This window comes from Cryptomeria japonica, unplaced genomic scaffold (assembly GCF_030272615.1).
Source record: "Cryptomeria japonica unplaced genomic scaffold, Sugi_1.0 HiC_scaffold_367, whole genome shotgun sequence".
Taxonomy (NCBI): domain Eukaryota; kingdom Viridiplantae; phylum Streptophyta; class Pinopsida; order Cupressales; family Cupressaceae; genus Cryptomeria; species Cryptomeria japonica.
Genome location: NW_026729189.1, coordinates 95,001 through 101,794, shown reverse-complemented (window position 1 = coordinate 101,794; position 6,794 = coordinate 95,001). Strand labels below are relative to the sequence as shown.

The window sequence follows — 6,794 nt, the reverse complement described above, 5'->3', positions numbered from 1 at the left end:
CAAAGGTGCACACCTAGGTGAGCACCTTCGACCACACCTTGTAGCACACCAAACTCTGACTTTCGACTTCATCCGCAATGCAGGGTCTTTGAGGTTGGCGCAATGCGCACAACCAGGGGAGTCGACCCATCAAACCCAACACCTCCCCTATATAAGCTATTTGTCTGATTCTCATACATGCGTAGCCTGCAGGAGCAATTAGGACATCGACCCCAACTTTCGGCTTCTAAACGAAAACAAGGTCTTTGAGGTTGGTGTAATGCGAACAACTAGGGGAGTCAACCCATCAAACCCAACACCTCCCCTATATAAGCTATTTGTCTGATTCTCATACATGTGTAGTCTACAGGAGCAATTAGGACATCGACCCCAACTTTTGACTTCTTAACGAAAACAAGGTCTTTGAGGTTGACGTAATGCGCACAACCAGGGGAGTCGACCCATCAAACCCAACACCTCCCCTATATAAGCTATTTGTCCGATTCTCATACATGTGTAGCCTGCAGGAGCCATTAGGACATTGACCCCAACTTTTGACTTCTTAACGAAAACAAGGTCTTTGAGGTTGGCGTAATGCGCACAACCAAGGGAGTTGACCCATCAAACCCAACACCTCCCCTATATAAGCTATTTGTCTGATTCTCATACATGTGTAGCCTGCAACAACGATTAGGACATCCACCCCAACTTCTGAATTCGTCTGCGTTGACCGCACCAAAGGTGCACGCCTTGGTGCTCACCAAAATCCGACTTCCGACTTCTTCTGCTATGCGGGGTCTTTGAGGTTGGCGCAGTGCGCACAACCAGGGGAGTCAACCCACCGAATGCAACACCTCCCCTATATAAGCTATTTGTCTGATTCTCATACATGCGTAGACTGCAGCAATGATTAGGACATCCACCCCAACTTTTGACTTCTTAAACAAGACAGGGTCTTTGAAGTTGGTGCAGTGCACACAACCAGGGGAGTCGACCCATCAAACGCAACACCTCCCCTATATAAAGCTATTTGTCCGATTCTCATACGTGTAGTCTGCAGCAGCGATTAGGACATCGACCCCAACTTCCGAATTCGTTTGCATTGACCGCACCAAAGGTGCACGCCTTGGTGTGCACCCTGGAGTGCACTTTGGTGCTCACCTCGGTGCACACTTTGGTGTGCACCTCGGTGTGCACCAAAGGTGCGCACCTTGGAGCGCACCAAAGGTGTACACTTTGGAGCGCACCACATAGGGTCTTTGAGAGGTTGGCGCAGTGCGCACACCAAGGTGGGTGTTGAGGTGCGTGCCGAGGTGGGTGGGTGCTAGGGTGCGCTCCATGGTGGGTGCCAGGGTGGGTGCGTGCTAGGGTGGATTCCAAAGAGGGTCATAGGGTGGGTGCCAAGGTGGGTTGGTGATATAGTGGGTTCAAAGGTGGGTACTAGGGTGGGTTCCAAGGTGGGTCACAAGTTGGGTGCCAGGATGCGTGGGTGTTAGGTTGGGTGCCAAGGTGGGCTCCTGCGTGGGTGGGTGCTAGGGTGGGTTTCAAGGTGGACGCGAGGGCGGGTGCCAAGGTGGGTAACAAGTTGGGTGTTAGGATGGGTGAGTGCTAGAGTGGGTGCCAAGGTGGGTGGGTGCTAAGGTGGATGCCAAGGTGGTTCACAGGGTGGGTGGGTTCTAGGGTGAGTTCCAAGGTGGGTCACAGGTTCAGTGCTAGGGTGGGTGTCAAGGCGGGTGTCGAGGTGCCTGGGTGCTAGGGTGTGGATGCCAATGTGGGTCATAGGGTGGGTACTAGGGTGGGCTGCAATGTGGGTGCCAAGGTGGGTAACATGCTCGGTGGGTTCTAAATTGGGTGCCAGGGTGGGTGTGCACCCACCTTGCCCGAGGTGGGTGCCAAGGTGCCAGTGTGGGTGGGTGCTAAGGTGGATGCCAAGGTGGGTGAGAAGGTGGGTGATAGGTTGAGTGGTAGGATGGGTGGGTGCCAAGATGGGTCACAGGGTGGGTGCAAGGGTGGGTAGGTGCTAGGGTTGGTGTCAGGGTGGGTGGGTGCTAGGTTGGGTTCCAAGGTGGGTGCGAGGGTGAGTGTCAAGGTGGGTCACAGGTTAGGTGCTAGGATGGGTGAGTGCTAGGGTGCAAAGGTGCCAGGGTGGGTGCTAGGATGGGTCGATGCTAGGGTGAGTGGCAAGGTGGGTCCACAAGTGTCAAGGTGGGTGCCGAGGTGGGTGCCAAGTCGGCGACTGCTATGGTGGATGCCAAGGTGGGTCACGGGGTGGGTGCCAAGTTGCTAGGTTGGGTTCCAAGGTGGGTGCCAACGTGGGTGCTAGGGTGCGTGGGTTAAAGGGTGTGTCACAACGTGGGTGCCAGGATGGGTGCGCACCCACACTGGCCAAGACGGGTGCGGGTGCAAGGTTGGGTTCCAAGCCCGGTCACAGGCTGGGTGCTAGGATGGGTGGGTGCCAAGGTGGGCACCAGGGTGGGTGCACCCACCCTGGCCAAGGTGGGTCACGGGGTGGGTCCTAGGGTGGGTAACGGGGTGGGTACTAAGGTGCGTGCCAAGGTGGGTCATAGGGTGGGTGCCAAGGTGGGCACCAGGGTGGGTGTGCACCAACCCTAGCCAGGGTAGGTCACGGGGTGGTTGTCGGGGTGGGCGTCAAGGAGCCAAGGTGGGTGGCAAGTAGCCAAGTTGCGTGCCAAGGTGGGTGTCGGGGTGGGTGCCAAGGATCCAAGGTGGGTGCCAAGGAACCAAGGTGGGTGTCTGGGTGGGTGCCGAGGTGGGAGCCAGGGTGGGTCCCAAGGTGAGTGCAAAGGTGGGTGCCAGGGTCAAGGTGAGTGCCAATGTGGGTTCCAAGGTGCCAGGGTCAGGGTGAGTGCCAATGTGGGTTCAAAGGTGCTAAGTTGGGTGCGAGGTTGGGTGCGAGGGTGGGTGGGTGCCAAGGTGTGCTAGGTGGAAGCCCGGGTGGGTCGGCATCCCATGGGTGTCGAGTTGGGTGCCTGATGGGTGCTTCTTGTCAAGTTTTAGTCGTCGGGACTCATTTCGAGCCTTAGAGGTCGTTTCTTGTCCGGTTGCCCTGTCTTCGACCTGGGAACCCAATTTTGGTCCTCGGGTCCCATTTTTTTTTGTCTCGCATCCCACTTTTGGCCTGTGGCCTTTTCGGGGTCGATTCTCGTTTTGGGCATCAGAGCATGTTTCTTCTCCTAAAACCCAATATTTGTTTATTAAGTCTCGGAACACATTTTTGTTCTCGTGGACCCATCATGGGTCTTGGAACGCATTTGTGGTCCTTGGGTCCCATTTTGCATCCCGAAACTTGTGTTTTGGTGCTTGATCCCTATTTTGGGTGCCCACCTTGCACCAAGTGCGCACCCGGGGCAAACCGAGCGCCTTGGTGCACCGGGGCAAGATCGAGCGTGCACCCGAGGCGCCCCGAACATGCACCAAGGTGCACTCGGCCCACATGTGAGCGCAGGTCGTTGCGCCCGAGGTGGTGTGTGGGCACCGCGTTGCAGACGGGACACTGCACGCACACGACGCCCCCTCCAGGTGCACGCACGTAGGCCGGGCCGGGTGCACACCCGACGCCCTAGCAAGGTGCGCGCACCCGGGCAGGGCTCACACTTGGCGAACGGGGCGCACTTCGCGAGGGAGGGTGTGCACCTCGACGGGGGTGGGTGGCCGGGGTGGATTCGCACGTGGGTCGCGGTTTGCTAAGTACACACTGCGACAAGCTCATAACGGGTGCGATCATACCAGCATTAGTGCACCAGATCCCATCAGAACTCCGCAGTTAAGCGCGCTTGGGCCGGAGTAGTACTGGGATGGGTGACCTCCCGGGAAGTCCCGGTGTTGCACCCTTTTTTAGTTTTTCGCCGGGCGTCGCAATGCTATTTGAATAAACCTTTTGCCCGTTTGCGTTCTCGTCGGGGCCGGGCCGGGCCGGGGTGCGCTGCCCGCACTACCGCGCGCGCGGGGGCGACACCGAGCGCGCACCCGAGGCGCCCCGAGCACACAGGCCACGGTGCAACCCGGGCGTTGTGCGCGCACCCCGGTGCGCCCGAGGTGCTGCGCGCGCACCCAGGTGAAATCGGTGTGCACCTCGGCCAGTGCGCGCTCGGTCGAGTCGCGCACGTTGGCCAAGGTGCACGGTGATGTTTCTTACTCTAAGGTTCCGCACCAGACGCCCGGGACAGGTGAGCGAAGCTGGGCGGGGCCGGGTGCGCGGCCGGGGCAGGTGCACGCAGCTGGAGAGAGCTTTGGAGCACACTTCGGAGCGCACCAATGATGCGCTCCATTCAAAAGTTTCCTGAAAAGGCAAAAAAAGTTGAGATTATAGAATTTCCCACTTGAGAGATTGTAAAAAAAAAAAATTTAAAATGAAGGAAACGCGGGTGCCAAGGTGTGCGCAGCCCAGCCAAGGTGTGCGCACCAAGGCGCCCACCCTGGCGAAGGTGCACGCAAGGTGCGCACCCGAGGCAAACCGGACAATTAACCCAACTTTCGACTTCGCGCGCACCTTGGAGCGCACTTCGGAGCGCTCCTTGGTGCGCACCAATCTTGGGCACCTCGGAGTGCACCATGGCGCCCACCAAGGTGCGCACCCGGGGCAAACCGAGCTCCGACTTCGTGCGCACCTTGGAGCGCACGAAAGGTGCGCACCATGGCGCCCACCAAGGTGCGCAGCCCAGCCAAGGCGTGCGCATCAAGGTGCGCACCCTGGCGAAGGTGCGCACCCGGGGCAAACCGAGCTCCGACTTCGTGCGCACCTTGGAGCGCACAAAAGGTGCGCAACCCAGCCAAGGTGTGCGCACCCCGGTCAAACCGAGCTCCGAATCGTGCGCACCAGAGGTGCACGCCATCGTGCGCACCTTGGAGCACACTTCGGAGCCCTCCTTGGTGCGCGCCGATGTTGCGCACCTCGGAGCGCACCCGGGGAAAACAATGCAATTAACCCGACTTTCGACTTCGTGGGCACCTCGGAGCGCTCTCGGGTTCGCACCTCGGAGCACACCGAGGTGCGCACCTTTGATGCGCTGCCTTCACCAATTTCCAGAAAAGGCAAGAAAACATTGAGAAGGTGTGCGCACCGAGGTGCCCACCCTGGCGAAGGTGCACGCGAGGTGCGCACCCGGGGCAAACCGGGCTCCGACTTCGTGCACGCCGCACCTTGGAGCACACTTCGGAGCGCTCCTTGGTGCGCACCAGGGCGCGCAACCCAGCCGAGGTGCCCACCCCGGCGAAGGTGCACGCGAGGTGCGCACCCGGGGCAAACCGGGCTCCGACTTCGTGCACGCCATGGTGCCCACCGCGGCGAAGGTGCACGCGAGGTGCGCACCCGAGGCAAACCGGGCTCCGACTTCGTGCACGCCGCACCTTGGAGCACACTTCGGAGCGCTCCTTGGTGCGCACCATGGTGCCCACCAGGGCGCGCAACCCCGCCGAAGGTGCACGCGAGGTGCGCACCCGGGGCAAACCGGGCTCCGACTTCGTGCACGCCGCACCTTGGAGCACACTTCGGAGCGCTCCTTGGTGCGCACCATGGTGCCCACCAGGGCGCGCAACCCCGCCGAAGGTGCACGCGAGGTGCGCACCCGGGGCAAACCGGGCTCCGACTTCGTGCACGCCATGGTGCGCACCGCGGCGAAGGTGCGCACCCGGGGCAAACCGGGCTCCGACTTCGTGCACGCCGCACCTTGGAGCACACTTCGGAGCGCTCCTTGGTGCGCACCAGGGCGCGCAACCCAGCCGAGGTGCCCACCCCGGCGAAGGTGCACGCGAGGTGCGTACCCGGGGCAAACCGGGCTCCGACTTCGTGCACGCCGCACCTTGGAGCACACTTCGGAGCGCTCCTTGGTGCGCACCATGGTGCCCACCAGGCCGCGCAACCCAGCCAAGGTGTGCGCACCAAGGTGCACGCGAGGTGCGCACCCGGGGCAAACCGGGGTCCGACTTCGTGCACGCCGCACCTTGGAGCACACATCGGGGCGCTCCCGGGTTCGCACCGGCGTTGCGCACCGTGGTGGGCACCTCGGAGCACACCAAGGTGGGCAGCGAGGTGCGCACCTTTGATGCGATGCCTTCACTAATTTCCATAAAAGGCAAAAAAAAAACGAGATTTTAAAATTTCCGTTTTGAAAGATAGTGAGAAAAAGGGAATGCTGGTGCCATCTTGAGCCCGCCCTGGTGCGCAGCCCAGCCAAGGTGTGCGCACCAAGGTGCCCACCCTGGCGAAGGTGCGCGCCCGGGCAATTAACCCAACTTCCAACTTCGCGCGCGCCAGGGTGGGAGCGCACCCAACAACCGGGCCTGGGAAGAGCCAATGCGAGAAACCCCACCAAACGCTCTGACAAAAAAAGAGGGGGCGCTCCAGTAACCCCGCTTCGGAGCGCACCCTGGGCAAACCCAGCCAAGGTGCCCACCCCGGCCAAGGTGCAGGCGAGGTGCGCACCCGGGGCAAACCGGGCTCCGACAACGTGCACGCCGCACCTTGGAGCACACTTCGTAGCGCTCCCGGGTGCGCACCTCAGAGCACACCAAGGTGGGCAGCGAGGTGCGCACCTTTGATGCGCTGCCTTCACTAATTTCCAGAAAAGGCAAAAAAAAAAGGAGATTTTAAAATTTCCGTTTTGAAAGATAGTGAAAAAAACGGAACGCGCGTGCCATCTTGAGCCCGCCCTGGTGCGCAGCCCAGGTAAGGTGCCCACCCTGGCAAAGGTGCGCACCCGGGCAATTAACCCTACTTCCGACTTCGTGCGCGCCAGGGTGGCAACCGGGCCTCGGAAGAGCCAATGCGAGAAACCCCACCAAACGCTCCGACAAAA

At 60.4% G+C, this 6,794-nt stretch overlaps 1 non-coding gene across 1 annotated transcript; it reads left to right on the top strand.

The window, feature by feature from the left end:
• Window positions 1-3,712: 3,712 nt before the first annotated feature.
• On the top strand, window positions 3,713-3,831 carry LOC131871052 (5S ribosomal RNA). Its single transcript, XR_009369338.1, has one exon. It is a non-coding gene; the product is annotated as a 5S ribosomal RNA (ribosomal RNA).
• Window positions 3,832-6,794: the final 2,963 nt, after the last annotated feature.